Source organism: Columba livia, chromosome 6 (assembly GCF_036013475.1).
Source record: "Columba livia isolate bColLiv1 breed racing homer chromosome 6, bColLiv1.pat.W.v2, whole genome shotgun sequence".
In the NCBI taxonomy this organism is placed as follows: domain Eukaryota; kingdom Metazoa; phylum Chordata; class Aves; order Columbiformes; family Columbidae; genus Columba; species Columba livia.
This window is the reverse complement of record NC_088607.1, coordinates 29,207,349-29,224,218: the sequence shown is the minus strand read 5'-3', so window position 1 is coordinate 29,224,218 and position 16,870 is coordinate 29,207,349.

Genomic DNA, 16,870 nt, shown 5'->3' with positions numbered 1-16,870 from the left:
GAGTATTCTGCGATTAAAAATAAAGTGAGTATTTACTGTGGTGAGCAATGAGGAGAAAATAGAAAGTGTATCTATTTGTCATCATAGTATGTTGGGAATGAATCTTATAAACTTGTGTTCTCTGACCTGAGAATATGCGTGTGTTGATTGAACCTCAGGAAGAGGATTTGCCAAAACCTCAGCTGTTATGCATGGATACTGTTCTCTTCAAGCCAATGAAGTTGGATTTATTTACATCAGTCATCCATCTGGGCTTGTGTTTTAGGAACTGAATTTGATTTTCAAGGATCTGAAATTTGATCAGTCTCTGTATTACTTTTGGTTTTAAACTGAGGAATTCAAATAATCATTTGTTCTCCCTTTAAGGTCCCCTCTCAATTTTTGCACTCATGCCTCACTTCCTTTTCTTATTCTTCCAATGGCTACTTTTTTTGGCATGCAAGGTTGATTTCTCCTCCCTCTACTTCTGGTGGTCAGGGATGCTCCACACAAAATTACTATGCAAACAGGCACACAGCATCGTCTTAGACATGATGGAGAGTTACCCTCTAGGGATTCAGTAACAACTTGGCAGTCAGCATTACACCATCTCACTGTCTTGTTTCTGACGCTTGGCTTGTTTAGAAGTTGGTGAATGTTAGTGAATGTTATCTGTTCTGGTGTAGCAGCTGCATTTGTGAGAGAATAACTGTCCATCTTTCACTGTATTATTTGAAGCTGCATGTGGACATGCGCAGTGCAGCCTGGCTCACTCTAAAGAAGGAAAAACAACAGCCAAAGAATGCCAAGCAGTGATCTGTTTTATTCAGTTATATTAAGGGGTTTATAGAAGTGGCAACTACCTCCAAGCTAATGAAATTTACTTGTTTCTTTACTTCCCTCCCTCCTTTTGCTTCCCTCCCTCCCTCAAAATATCATGGTTCTAGATTCTGCTTTGTATTGAAGTATCTCAGAATTCACTGGAAGCTTGCTGAATTGAGCAGCAGAGAAAGGTGACAGAAATTACATTATTAAGAGTTTGGGCAATAAACCTTTATGTAATTCTACAAAATAATAGTGATGATTTATATATATATATATATTTATATATATATATATATATATATTTTTTTCCCTACTGACATGAAATATAGACCTTTGGAATTTTCTAAAGGTATAACATGAGGAAAAGAGCTCCAAGGCACTGAGGAGTACACTCTTATTAAAGGTATGTGATCTGGGAAACCTGTGTTCATTTCCTTGCTTTCCTTTGTTCATTTAAGTAAGCAGTCTCCCACATCACCAGTGAGTACCCCACTGCCTACCTGAGATATTCTCCTGTGTCTTATTCAGAAATTCCATCCTGAACTCAAGAAGCCAACTTGACAGTCTTTGGAGAGGAAAAAAAATACTGATCAATTCTTATTACTACTGATCAAGCTTAACATAGTGGAATATTGTATGGAACTGGAGACTACTCAAGTCTTTTGATTTCCAGACCAAGTTGGTTGCCTTTGAGTTTAACATTAATAGACAGCTCAAATTTTCCAGTAAAAACGTATAAGAATTGTTCCTCCTTCCATATTAATTGTTCAGCTGCTTGAAACAAGAAATGCCAGAGGAATGTATACATGAGCATAACTTTCCCAAGTTGTGGAAAAGCTAAATTTGCTTTGGTTTAGAATCTGAGAATGAGTTCTGAGTTACTTTTGGGTTTCTCCAAATGCACATCCTTAACCTAATTATACATTAATTCGTTTTCAAAGACTGTGTCTTTGATCCTTCTAATTTCTGAATGGTGTCTTTAAATGTTCATACCCTTTTTATGTGCTGTTAATTTCAAATTGTCCTGCTTACTGCTAGATATTCTGTTTTTAAAAACCTCTTCCTCCTGCTTTTCGTGACTAAGTATGGTCTCAGTTTACTTATTTTATTTCTTTGCCTACATCAGGGGTGTCAAGCTACTCCTACATTTATGCAGTTCTAAAATTCCATTTGGCCCTTTGAAGGCAACCATGAGGTTGATGTGGCCCCTAGTGAAAATGAGCTTGACACCCCTGCCCTACATGCTGTGATTTAGAGAAGCAATAGTTGGTTGCTTGGTGCTACTTTCATTTTAAATCCAAATCCTGACTGAAAATGATTTTATTTATAACGCAGCAGTGGGGACACCTGCTTTTGACATGTGAGAACATGCTGGTGGTGTAACCAGCTGCCAATAATAGAAACAGCACTCTGGGCTTTCATTATAAACCATGTGATGCTTCCACTGCGCTGCCAAGTCAAACGTCATAATTTCACCTACTGAGAAATAACTATTCCCCAAGGGGGAACAAGTGAGAGAGAGAGAAAGATTCATGTTGGTTTTGAGCACTGAGTGACTTCTGAATATCCTTTTGTAATAGTGTTGGCTTTGGTATCAGCTGTTTCATCTGTATTGATGTTTGGAACCAAGACTAATAGGAAGAATTTTAGCAAGTTCTTCCTTGGTTAAAACAGACTGCTTTACATTTTGTAAGTGTTAGAATTGTAAAAGTTAATGGAATTACAACAGAAATAGGTTCAGCCTATTAGTTATTGAAATACTTCGAGCATTACTTCGACTGCCATTTATACCCTATAGCAGTGGGACTATTGACTTGTGTAGACTCCACCACTGCAATTAATATCTCTGTAAAGGCTTCTGTGCCAAATATATCCTTGCAGGGCCCGCAGTCATTTCAGAGTCTGTGCTGTGAGATATCAGGTGTGCAGAGTATTACATTTCTGACGGAAACAATGCTTTGCTGTCCTGAAATCTGTATTGACACACACTAATGTACTGGTTTGTTATCTCCTGCGAACCTGATGCTGTCAATGTATGTGTCACCTCTGTACATTTATACCCTGTTTGGAGATAGTCCATGATAAAGTTGTGAAGCAGATCTTTGATTTTTCTTTTTTTTTTTTTTTTTTTCCTGCCTTTTGGTATTATTTTTATATCCATTAAGACTGGTCTGATTCCTGAAGATCTTAATTAAGATCAAACATCCAGTTTCTCTCCTTGAATAGCAACAGTGAAAGTAATCTTCCAAGCTGCCACCATGGGTTGTCACAGATTGGTTGTCTGAGTTATATTTGGGTTACAAAATGCATAAATCACAATAGAACTTGCCCTGCATCCAGCATGTCAGCTCTTGGGCAGATCTGTTTTCTTCATAAAAACATCAGAGTTGCTATGTCGCTTTCTGCAGGAATGATTTTCTCACCTAGATGCTACAGTTTCACAACTAACTGCATTTCCAGGTTTTTGGGAAGTATACAACATCCTGAACAGTCTTGATTTATATACCGGGTGGCAGATACGGAAAGTTTCTGCACTCCACAGCAGGGGGGAACAAGAGAAAGGGGTTTACAAGTGCATGAAGATGGAAAGGGACTGAGAAGAGGATTATTTGAAAAGATCCCAGAGTTCTTTTCCTCTCTTCTGCTATTTGCAAGTTCTCTGATTTCGAGTAATTTTTATTCAGGATCACTGAGCAATGTTTCAAGTGAGAAAAAGGCCTCTGGACCATAAATTATGTTATCCCTGTGTCTTTGCTATTTGTTTTTGCTATTGCTATATATTACCGTGGCAATATTTTTGTGTGATGACTGGTGAAGTACGGCTAACAAAGAGAGGGGAGAATATGACCAGTTTACTATGCTTTTGACACAATGTGGTGAACTTAGTAATTTGTTTGGGGGTGGGGCGTGAGTTGCTTTTTTGTTTTGTTTGTTTGTTGTTTTGTTTTTGTTTGATTGCTTTGTGTGGTTTTGGTTTTTTCTTCTTTCCAAAAAGAAGAAATTTGGTGGATTTATGTAAGTTTTAGGAGCTTTGTGAAGTTATCTGCTGCTGGCACCAAACTCGTTTCCCTTCATCAAGGAACAAATAGTGCTGTAAGCCTCAAACAGGGCACCCTTTGCCATCACTTAAATCAGATATTGTTCATACAGGGATAAATATATGCAGAGCAACTAAACAATTAATGCAAAATAATTTTCTGACTCACATGATTGTTCTTGTATGGTCTTGCCACCTTTGATCCAGCTGTGATCGTTGTCATTATCTAAAGTTTACCTTCACTGACATAACTCGCATAACTCCGGGAAACACTGGAAAGCAGTAAAAAAAGAGTTGAAGAGGTCCTCATGCTGGTTTTTGTCACGTCTAAATCTGCCAGTGGATTTCAGCTGGTACCTTTCTGTTTCTTCTCCATCATCTCCTGCTGTATGTGAAGGTTTATTCTGTGTGTAACAATTCACCTTTTTTCAAGCTGGTGTATTTCTAAACCCAATACTAGCAGAAGGCAAAGCTAACTTGTTCTCATAAGATAGAGCTCAATTCTACCTGTCATTGCTACTTGCACATTTTAGAGACACCTGACATGGGACCCCACTTCCCCACAGGAAACTCTAAGAAATCCAAACAAACAAACAGTAATGTCCCCCCGAGAGACACAACATTCTTGTGCCATGCATCATTCCTATAGAGGAATCATACAGAGTTTAAATGATCAGTGCTGTGTTGATTCCAAATGATTGACAAATTCATACTTTACCTAAACAACCTCTAAGAAAAGAATGACGCTTAGTAAAAGACTTTCAGAAACTGAAATGTGTGAAGCCATTTATTAATTCTCTTTAATGACGACTTATTTTTGGGGGAAAAAAAACATCCATTTAGCTTCAGATGCTTTCAATGTCAAATACAGTGCTAATTTTGAAAAGAGTAATCATTTTAAGGGTATTTCATTTGATTTTAAGAAGGTCAGAGCAAACATGCTTGTGGTAGAAAATTAATGGTAACTCTGAATGCTCAGACCCATCCATGCTAGAAATAACTAGATTTGTTGGTGCCTGAATGCTGTATATTACATTCTGTTGGCCTTGATATCAATGGAATTTTTCCTTTTGTGGGAAATGGGATCAGGACCCTCTTATCGAAACTGGTAAACACAGCTTCAGCAACCTGCATACACCATGTCTGAATTTGACCTAAAAGGGAAGGGATGGATGATTAATTTTCTCTTTCTGCTAGCAAATTAAAAAAAAAAAAAAAAAAAAGAAAAAGTAAAATGCAGTGCTACACATTGTAGCCTATTGTAACCTAAGATTCAGGTTTTAAGTGCTTCCAGAGACAGTGGTATAGCTACAGTAGCAAGTAAAATTGTAGAGAAGATCCCTTGAAACGTGACAATGAAATTACCGTAGCAGATTTCTGCTGGAAAGCATTTAGCAACTGCTGCAGAGTTCTTTTTGTACTCTAATTGGGAAATCTTCCTTTCTTGACAGATTTTCTTTCTTAGGCAAGCATTTTGAATGGGAGTAGCGTATTACTGGTTTTCGGGCTGGATCTCCAGGATATTTGCATATTAAATCCAAAGTAGGTGTATGAACTTCAAAGGAGGTTTCAAATGTCAGCGCTCGCATGTGCACTGGTATTGAGAAAAAATAAAAGCTGCGTTTTGGTTAGGGATTCTACCTGCCTATGTAGGTTTTTAGCTCTGTATCACTTGTGTGAAAAATAACAGGTATATAAAACACCTGCATAAACAAAGTTGTGTGAAATGTGGTTGACTGAAATAAGTAGGTGTAAATAGGGCCAACTTAAATTGCAGCTAATGCCTCACATGGAGAACCCATTGGTTTCTCTTAAAGGACAGGAAAAATCTCATCATCAGAACCCTGCTGTTACAATAGTATCTAGAAAGATCCAATGTAAGAGATTTCAGGATGTCTTGTTACAAGGGACTGGAATGTTGAAGGATGGCAGCTAGCCTGGTAGAATATGCAAAAAACATGCAAAAACATGCTAAGGTCAGAACAGAAGTCATTGGAAAGTAGGAGCAGAGCAAAGGAAGAAAAAGGCATTGTTGAGATACAGGTCAAAGAGCTCTGAGGAGAAATGATCTTTGTAAATGAAAACTTCATTATGATACAGGGAACTTGTTCCTGAATAGCCACTTAATATGTCAGAATTACATTACCTACCTATTGTATCATTAGTTCATTGTTGCTAGCTTTTTTGTAAGTATATAGGTCTTTATATTGAAATATTCCATAACACAAAACTGTCATATTTTTCCTAATAGTTTCATTTGACTGGTAGCTTCTTTTTTGTTCCATTATTCTAACATCACAAAAAGTTCTCTGGTATTATGACTTCCATCCTGGAATTAAATAACATGTCACCAAGTTTTTTTGGTTTGTTTTGTGCTACCCTTTCATTTTGTTAAGACTTAACTCTGTCTCACTATGAAACAGAGAACACTTTGTCAGCTTCCTGTGCATGTGTGGGTTTGGTTTTGGTGGTAGGGTTGTTTTTTTCTTTGTAAATTACTTGTTTTGGTTTGAAGCTGGCAATAGTTTTCAAAGTGAAAATTCATACCAAGACTATTTTGTTAGTGTAGAGAAGTAAAGAAACTGTAATGTCAGTACTTTGTTATTGTAAAAACTTCATTGTAAAATTATCTGAATTAGGATTGAGTTGGAATATGCAACTAGTTTTTAGAGCTGTACATCTAGAATGATTTACCTATAATCAGTTTAACAGACCAGTGGAGGATGTCCTGGGAATAAAAGCATATTCCAGATATTTAATACCAAAACAGCCCCTCTCAGCACCACTTGTTTAGTTTTCCATACATAGAGCTGTACCAAAATGAAAGAGGCAGACCAGGGTTTACCTGAGAGCTGAGAAAGGTTCAGCTGCTGGAGCAGCCCTTTCAGGCCAGGAAGACGCCAGCTCTGAGGATGCTGCCCTTGAGAAGTGGTCTGCTCAGCAACTGGGTTGAGGGGGGAAGCGATGTTTGAAGCTTCTTTCCTAGTCTTTTGACTATCCCAGCTTACCTTAAGAAATTAGCATATAGCACATTATAGACAGCAGTGATGCCCTTCTACTTGGTAGTGATGCTCAGAAGCTGTGCTTAACTAGATCTGTGCAGTCATTCAATCTGTAATAAATAAGTTCAGCTACAAATTACCCAGCACACTGTTTGTTTTTATTTAACTACATCATTTTTCATTGTGCTGCAGGGTATATTTTACAAATTATGTCACTTCTAGTTACTCTCTTGAGCCTGACTGATGTTAGAGCACTGACCTGAAATGGAAAGTCAAATACTAAAAAACAAAATAACATTTGGTTCATCACTGCGAGACTCAAAAAAGGTATCTGCAAGTGTTCCATTAGTCCTGAGCCCAAAGGATTTTGGGGAGATATTGCATTATGCTGAATATTAGACAGAACTACAAAAAGTTAAATGGGTCGTTTTCCTGTTTGGTTGATTTTTATCACAGCTCTGCTAGAATACTTTTGAAAATTTGAACCTTTGCTTTGTAAGGGCCTAATGTCATTAAGTATCTCAGAAAAATATAAAGAAAACTACCTTTCTTTTTTTCTTTTTTTTTCCCCTTTTTTTCCTTTTTTCCCCTTTTTTTCCTTTTTTCCCCTTTCCCTGGAGGCATGTGTTTTTGCATATTGTAAGGAACTTGAAATACCTGAGTAGCTACAGCAAAACGCGCACCCTAGCAAAGCATAAGGACTGCAAATGATGTGCTTGTTGCTTCACTGGTTGTGCAAGAAACATGTCTTGCTGCTTTTCTTCCATTCCTTTACTACAAAAGAGAAAGACTCTGTGGAGCCTAAATTTTATACCTAGGTTGTAATAAGTTGAAAAATGTCCTGATCAAAGGCTACACTGTCGCTAGAATTAAGATGATAACTGCAAGCAGACTTCAGCTGCTGTGGAGATCAGAAAGGAAATTTTGCTTACTGTGTAAAATATTCTGAAGTGTTTGATGTATGATGAGGTGTTTGGCTGCTCCAGGAGACAAGCTTCTGGACTTGATGGACAAAAGGACAGACAATGTAACAGCTGCTGTATGCGTACAGTGTAATGGACTACTGTGTAAGAGGAAAACTCCATTTGTTTACTGGATAACATTATAAACTCCATGAATCTCTGACTTGTCTCTGCTTTTTTTAAGAATTTAATACAGGGTAAGCCTCTAAGCAATAAAGATCCCCACCAATCAGTCTGCAGTTTTGAAACCAGAAGTGCAATGAGAATCACCACATGTGAATTAAAATCACTGACGGAGAGGAAGGGTCTTTTCACCAAGCAATTTTGTTAGATGTTTGTGTAATAGAAACAACATCAATCTGGTGTTGCTATTATATAAATGTAGAAGCTACCAGTGCAGAGACTGGGGATGAGAAAGCTGTATGTTTTTCATTTGGGGGGTGAGGGCTATGTGGTTTAGAAGAGGAAGGGGAGATCAAAGAAGAGAATGTCAGGTGGCCCCAGAGCAACTTTTAAGTTATAGCAGGGAATGGAGTAATTTGTGAGATGCTTTTAATTTCCTGTGCTATTAGTAGAAAAGAGTTTTTGAATGTTGCTTACCAGGACTGGTGAAGTAGCCAGTAGTTATTTTGTGAAAAAAAGATGCTGGGTAAATATTTAATTTTTAGAGGATTTGTTTGAGCTGATATATGAAACTATTCCACTTGAGTTTTGTGAAGAAATCTTTTGTATGTATGTGCAAAGTGCTTCAGGATTCTTTGATATTAAATACTGCCTTGGTAAGACGTTAACGTGCTCCATGCATTTAATTTCTGGGAATATGTATGGTTCCTGACAATTGAGTTTGTTGGAGTTCATCATGTAACGATTTCTTTCAGATTTCCCCCCAGACTTTAAAGGGCAGTGGTCAGATTTTATATTTTTTATTGAAGGGTATATAAAAATAAAATTTGTTTTCATCTTCACTGACTTTCCAAACATATAGTTAGTGGTTTTTTTTCAAGTGTGCATATATATATAAAGAATTTAAAGGTATCATAATCTATAAACTGATCATACTTGCTATAAACTGTTAAAACTATTTGCCTTTGAAAATAGTAATGACAGTAGCATAAATATTATGCCAAAGTTTTGTAGAATTAGTTTATTGAAGTATTAAAGTGGCTGTTGACAGAGACGCTACCTTCCCTCTGTGGTTTGGTTTTGGTTTTTTTCATGTACTTTATATTAAATTAATTGAATATTTAAAATACAGTTTTGAGAATAGAGAAAGCAATAACTTCTCCACACACCTTTTCCAATCTGCCTTTAGGAGCCAGATGTGAGAAAAGAATGGAAATATTATGTTTAAATCATTAAGTGAATACTTAGATTACTTAAATTCCATTTGTACTGAAAATTAGTTTATTAATGCTTCAGTTTTCTTATGAACCAGACGTATTTATGACAAATTTATTTAATAAATTACATTTTAAAATGATCGTTTGTTTTAAGTTGATTCCATTTTCCATGCTAATATAATTGATACATATCGACTTCAAAAAAATCATTATTGTATTTTCTAACATAATAGAAATAAGCATTAGAAATGACCATAAACTAGTAATTTATAACACTAAGTTAAATACATATTTATGCAATCAGTGCAGCAGAAAGGAATACTCGATTCTATCACCCAACCTTTCTTGAGAAAAATGGCTAAAATGTACAAATGAAAATCAAATTAGAATTGGTTATTTTGATCAAAGGTTTGGTGTTAATTTAATTACAGTTAAAAACTAGTGATTTATGTTGTTTCAGTTTCAGTCACTGCTGTAAATGTAAGTCAGGGACTGTTTTGGTTTCATGCCGAAAATTGTCAATGTTGGGTATCTGATATTAGAGTAAATATTTAGAGGAAATCACTTAAATTTGTCATATTTCGGTGTAAAATAGTCAGATAGAACAGCAGATATGGAACTATTGATGTGAATTCCCTACCTTGAAAAAATGTATTTTGAAAGCAAGGTCATTAAGAAAGCATCTGCAGTCCTAGAAAGTGCAGCTCGTGCTGTTTATGTAAGTACCGTGCGGGGAACAAGTCGACTCTCTAGGCCTGCCACCAGGAATGCACAATCTATTGCTCTGAAGAGAATAGCTGCTAGGAGAATCGATGCAAATGTAGTTTCTTTTCTCAGTAGAAAGCTCCTGAACAGGGTTCAGCCTAAGTTCAAAGATTTTTGTTGTGTGGAAATACAATATGGTTACACTATGCTACACTTCAAGGTTATAGATTCATCACCTTAGGCGGAAGATGCATAACTACTTGGCTGACAGGCATATGAATACGTTGGCTTGACTCCCTTTTTCTGGCTTTCATGATTTCTGTATTTTCTCATTCAAGGCTGAGCCTGAGAGGTCTTAGTTATGGCATCGCCACCTTTCTATTTCACTTTTATGTCTTTTCTGGAAATAGGTAAGGAATGAAATCCATTTAAAGAAAATTGGTTGTTTAGATGTATATTAAAATGCTTGTTTAATTAGAATACAAGAGCTTTAATTTTTCTGATCCAGACAAATTCTTCTGATACAGTAAGACCTTCTTTTTCTCACAATGTAATCCACAGCTCTTTCCAGTGAAGGTAATGGAAGTAGACCAGCATGAAACTGAGGCCAAATTTTGGCCAGCAATATCAGATGCACAGATAGATGTATAAAAAGAGATCCTGACTTGAACATCAATAAGCTTGCATTACATAGATATTAGCTTTCTAAAGGAAGAAGGTTTATGTATCCATACAGCTTGGGTTTAACTGCCTGTGATTCCCCATTAATTTTTAAATGCCTTTGTCTTCTTCCAAACCCAATCTGAAAGATGAGTAAGGATGTCTAAGATAAATACTGTGCTAGAAGTCTTGAAACTTGGGAGCAAGAGAAAGGAGAGATCACACATCCTTTGTGATCTCAGGTAAGTCACTTTCTCTGTGTCTTATCAGCAGTTACAATTCTCCCTGTCTCACAGGACAATTTTAAGTAAACAGGAAGGTGATGAGAATATGATTGCATACAGAAAATTGTCTCTGATAAGGACTTAGAGGTGTGATTTGTTGTTGCTGACCAGGTTGTAATTAATTGTAAAAATGTTGTATTTCACTTTCATTGTTTTGGGCATTACTGCCTGTACCATTTTGCTCGAATGCCTCTTTCTCTCTGGGATACTTTTAAGAGTAGAAAAAGTAGTCACTTGCCCAGAGCAACAGACTGCCTATCTTGTCTTTGCCATGAAAGAAGGGTTGAAGAGTACCCAGATCAGATAGCTAATCTGCTTCCATTTCTCCTTGAGAAGCCAAGATGTGTGGCAGCAGCGGTCGCTGGGCAGGACAATATTGGTGTGCCCTAACTCATGCCTCCTGTCTCCTTTGCAGCTGCAGAGCTGACCTACCCATTCCTCCATTTCAGCTCCAATCTAGCTGCTCCCTCACCCTGCTTACCCAGCTCCTGAGGGCATGAGGAGAGGAAGGGTTACTGCAGAGGGGAAGGTGGGGAAGGGACTTATTGAACAATAGCAGGAGCCATCACTTAAAGATGAAAGGCTGTGGGCTGGGTCCTGAAGATGATGGGGAGCTCTCCAGAATCCAGTGTTTTGGTCAAACTTCACTGAACCATGTTTGCAGTACCCAAAGGCTCTCACCCAACTCAGAGAACTATTGGATAACCAGAATAGTTTTTTTTCCTGAACATAGACTACAACCTCCTCAGCAGAGATATTCTCTGTCCAACTTGATTTGTGATTTGACACTTGAAGTTGTGTCCAAACAATTTTATTTCTTTACTAACAGCTGACAGAAAGAGAGCATATGATTAATTATTTTGGAGATAACAGAAGAAGTTTATTGTTGTGACTTTTAAAATTCTGGTTATAGATTTGTATTTAGAGAGGTTTTTGATGCTTTTTATTACTGTTTTTTTCTTCATCTGTCTTATCTAAATAGCCAGTTGAAAAAGCATCCTAACTATTGTTGTTCATGTCTGAAAGCTGTTACCATTTGACAGCTGCTTTTGTTGTTTTTATAGCCATATGCCACTTAAAGCTTATTTGACCTCCTTAAATGACCTTATTGTGCACTCTTACGCAATCCTATTTTAAAGAGATTTAGGTGCCTACAGCTGGAAATGGGCTCAAACTGGAATTTTCAGAACTGTCTAACAGCCTGACTCACACCAAAATCAGTGGCTGTCAGGCTGCTGGTAAATCCCTCTAGATTCCTGTCTATCCTTTTGGAAACCTCTCTGACCTTGAGGAGAACCCTCAGAGCCCTCACGTTATCCCAGTGAAAGCGAGAACTCTCACAGGGCTGACTGTGGTATGATACTGGTGAAGTGGGAATGCCTGGAAAGCTGAACTTTTGGCTAAAATTGGCTAAAATGGCTAAAAGGCTGATCACAAGTTAAACTAGCAAGCTCTATAAAATAATTCCTTGGTATTTAAAAGTGAGTTTCTGGTGCCAGCAAAATAAAACACCTTGTAACTGAAAAGTAAGCCTGTGGTGTAGCTTGAGTGTAAAAATGTCCCTGTTTATGTTGTAACAACCTGTGTTCCTTTTGCTTATAGCTTGTCAGACTCCAAAGTCTGTCACTGACAGACTTTTGCTTCTTTGGGGCTGCTTTGGTAAACTGTAGCTCATTCTCTGAAACAAGGGAGTTCTCCTGATTCCTGACATAATTATGAGGTAAGAATGGATGCTTGCATCATCTCTAAGCTACAATCAAATACCAGAGGACAAAGCTGCTCAGAAGTGGGCATCTGTCCTACTAGTGTAGTTAGATAGATAGCTGCCTACTAACTGTTACTTGACTTCAACAACAGACTCCACAATAAGTTTTCTAGATTTAATGGCAGAGAGAGATTGAAACAGTAAAGTTTCAGTTAATCAGAGCAATCCATTGAAATAGCACACAAAAATCTGGTTTTCAATATCTTAAACTCTTTATGAACAATTAACAGGAAACATTGCAGAAAAGCTCTTGAGCCAGAGAGGAAACCTTGTAGTTTTCAAGTCAGGCTTATTTTGTTAACCAGTGTTACAGATGAGTTAGAACAAGCCTTTTAATGGAATATGAGTCAATCTTTTCTCTAGCATTGTCGTAATCATATTCCAAAAGCTGATAGAAACAAATTTCCAATGCCATAATACAACTTCTCTTGAAGTATATTGTAACAGTTGCTGAAAACGTAGTTGCCTATCAGTGATGTATAGATTAATCTATACAGTTGTGTGAAGTCTCTAGCAAGATAAAGAGATTTTTTTTTCAGCCTGAAATCCAAGACTTTTCAAGATACGAGGTACCTGTGACCCACGAAAAGAAAGAACTGGGGAAAAAAAAAAAAAAGTCCAGAGCAGTAGGCGTGTATTTTGCACAGAGCATCCAAAACAGTCTCAGCTGTTCCTGGCTTTGATGGCTGAACATGCGTAAGAGCAATTGAAGCCATTTGGGTGATATGATTTAAATGCTGTCCTAAAGCATCCTCCTGCTGTTTCCAAAGAAAGAGGAGTTGAGGGGGAAGATGAACAAAAAACGTAAAAACAGAAAATATTTAGAACTTGGTTGCAATAAGAATACTGAACTGAAGCTATGTTTAAAAATTATTGTTCCAAAAGAATGGAGAAGAGAATAGGGGTGGACAGTATCTTTTGGATAGGTGTATTTGGACTTATGATCAACTGTGTGAAGTAATAAGCTTCCTGTGTTAAAACATGTCAAGCGGTTTGCCTGGTCGATCAAGAATAAGCATGGATGATTCTGTTGCAAAGTGAAAAGGAGGCGAGTATAAAGTGGTAATGAAGGTGGTTTTATTCTGTGTTTGTCAGTTACAGCAATCTCTATGTGCAAAGAGCATGCTGGTCCTTTTTGTTCATTTAGATGCTGGGTTTTTAATGTTTCATTGAAGTAAACCATCTGGACTTTTGGGTGCTATTCAGCCTGCAGAGATTTCTGCACATGTACTGTATTAAAGCTGGTATTAACTTTCAGGATAGAAATTTATAGGCTTTGTATGGGATGCTTGTAAACCTGTACCACATCTCCAGGTGTGACCGTTATATCTATTAGTTCAATTCTATTTTCAAGTTTCTCTGGGGATGAGTGATCCACAAACTGCAATAACATATAATGTTGTACTGGTTTCTATATTGTACTGATTCCCGTTTTCTAGTCCCCAAACTCTGGTACCTCTGCAAGTAAAACCTTTCACAGGTATAAGCATCAGTTCATTGACAAACTTAAGAATGTGCTTAATTTTAACCATGTGAATAGTTCCCCGGATAAGTCATTTAAAGGGTACCAATAGTAGAACTTCACATTTCATACAGTACTTAGCAAATACAAAGGATACAGGTGTACTGGAAGTCAGAGGTTTTTTCCAAAAAGTCATTTATAGTTCATGGTGTTATTAAAAGCAGCCGTGTAAGAATGAAATCATGTGCACAATGGGAACAGGATTAGCCTTAAAGTTTATAGCATTTATAAGGAAACAAGAGTCACAAGGGCATTTTAAAGGACTGTCTCACTCTATTCTGCATGACTGTAATTCATCACTTGATTAACACAGGTATATGTAAAGATAGCTAATGCAGTTCCTGGAAGAATAGTTGTGGCAGCAAAAAAGAGAGATTCACTAAAATATTTGAATTTATACCCTAACTGCATTGAATTACGTGAGTTCCAAATGTTCTAGAATGAAGTAATTTGCAAGCTGTAATTGTTAAATCAAAGGTTGACCTGATTTTTTTTCTGTCTACATTAATATCTGAAATATAACAATGAAAGGAAGTTGGCAAAAAATCAAATATATGCTCAAAAAGATCAAGGTATGATAGATTCCATAACTTCAGATTATTTGAATAAAAGGAGTCCTAAAATACCTAGGAATGTTTTTTGATTTATTATCGTTATAATAAAAATACAACCATTGGTTATCCTAACCTTGCTGAAGTAAACAGTTCCTTCTTGTGATGCTATTTCTGGCACTGGGACATGTTTTCAGATGGCTGGACAGATCTTTATTTGGTAGAAAATTTGCATTCAGTAGAACTCCATTTGTTTCTGAAGTTCTGTTTCTCCTTCTGTTTGTACACTTAACTCCTGGTTGCTAGCAGTGTCTATTTTCTTTACCGCTTAGGTCATTCAGAAAAAGATAATATTCGTTTGTTTGCAGTCCTACAGAGAACTGCATTTTCTCAACAAGGTAAAAATAATAGAGGTATACAGACTTGAAATATTCCTTTCCTGTGTTTCGATCTACCATTATGAGCAGGGAATTAGTAGAACATATTTCTAAGCAAAGCAAAAATTGTTTCTAGTTCATGTCACAAATATTTTTTTATCAGATATGAATATAACTGACAAATACATTCTACTGAATCCTGCAGCTCTCAGACCTTTGATCTTCATGCCAAATAGGATACGATCATAAAAAATTTATAGCATAATTTTCACTCCTACATTTTACAGCTGAGATTTGCAGGGGTGGCGGCACTTTGTTCTGGGAGAGGAAAACTAATATACGTCTAAAAGGCTGTGAGATCATGAATGGAGGCAGTAATATAAGCACATGAAAACTAGTAATATATAAATATTGCTGTTGAGAACTCTTCTGAACATGAGAAGTTTTCATGAATTCCTCAAGGGCTGGTCAACCTAGTCAGTTTATCTGTAGTCAAACACTGGAATAGATCACGCTACCAAGACATCTGCTAAATAAACCCAGCCATCTGCTTAAAAGCTGATGGCACAATATGGAACACAATGTTTATAATCTCTACAATTTCAGCACAACTTGTTTCTCATTTCTATACAAATGTAATTAGAGCAAGCATGTTGTAGCTGCAAAGCCAAGTTTCCACCCTTCTGCCCCCTCAGCATTCCTGATGGAGAAGGAAAGAGAGTAGATGGTTGCCCCTTACACCTGAGCCTGCAGGTCAAAAATCTGAAGAGATGCTGGAGAAGAAATATGGCTGGGAAGAATGGTCCTCCTCCTTCTCTGGCACATGGTCCTGCAGCCAGTGTAAACTTGGCTGGGTGGAATTTTGAGGAAAAAAAATGAACTAAAGATCACATGCAATTTTACCCTTGATTAGATGTTAGATTTTCCTCTTTCTGCAGCAAACAGTCGTGAAGGAGGAATAAATAAATAACTTGGCTATTAAGTCCACTATCAGGAAATCAGTCTATGCTAAACTGACTTTCCCCTGGTTAAGGTAACTTCATATTCAAAAGGAATTTCTGTGATATCACGTAAAGATGCATTTCAGGCTCCTGATACTAAACATTGTAGTCTGGACCAGATCATGTTTAATAGTAAAGTAAAAGATGAGTTAATAATGTATTTTACCTTTTAAAAACTTTTTATTTTCTGTTTGAAACTGAAATTTATCCTTGATATTAAAGGAAAGTCTCAAACTGGTTTAGTATGTGGATTCAATTTTAACATGATGCCAAAACTGTTCCACTTGAAAAATGAATATACTTTTATTTTATGCTTATGGTAATGGGCTAAGGTTGGTGAGTTCTAGGGGATTTCACTGAGAACAATTAATCCAAATATTGTCATAATTCAGACCATGTATATTAAGCATTGTGGTTGGACTGTTACTAAAACCTGCCCTTATTGCCTTTGATGGGAACCGACATTATTCAGCCTTATCTTAAAAAGCCCTTTTTCTCTTCCGCCTTCAACCTGTTACTGTACTATTGTGAAAATCCCAATTAGCTTGGGTTCTGGGCTGTTCCTGAATTGTATTTGTCCAAGCTGGATTGTGTGTGTCTGCATGGGTGGTACACTATCAGTTCTGGTCCTGCTTTTCTATTTTTTACACCCATAGTGCATGCCAGTTGAATCCCAGGCCTGTTCCATAGTAAAACATAAATGTCTCCCTTGAGAATGATATCTAGGATAGGTATTTGGACAAAGTGCAGATTACTCTAACAGAGCTTTTCTAGCCTATCCTGGCCTTGCCTTCAGGGAGACCGTTGATGGAAATGGTAGGTCTCTAGATAGCTGGGGGATTCCTGATGTTCAGGGAGTT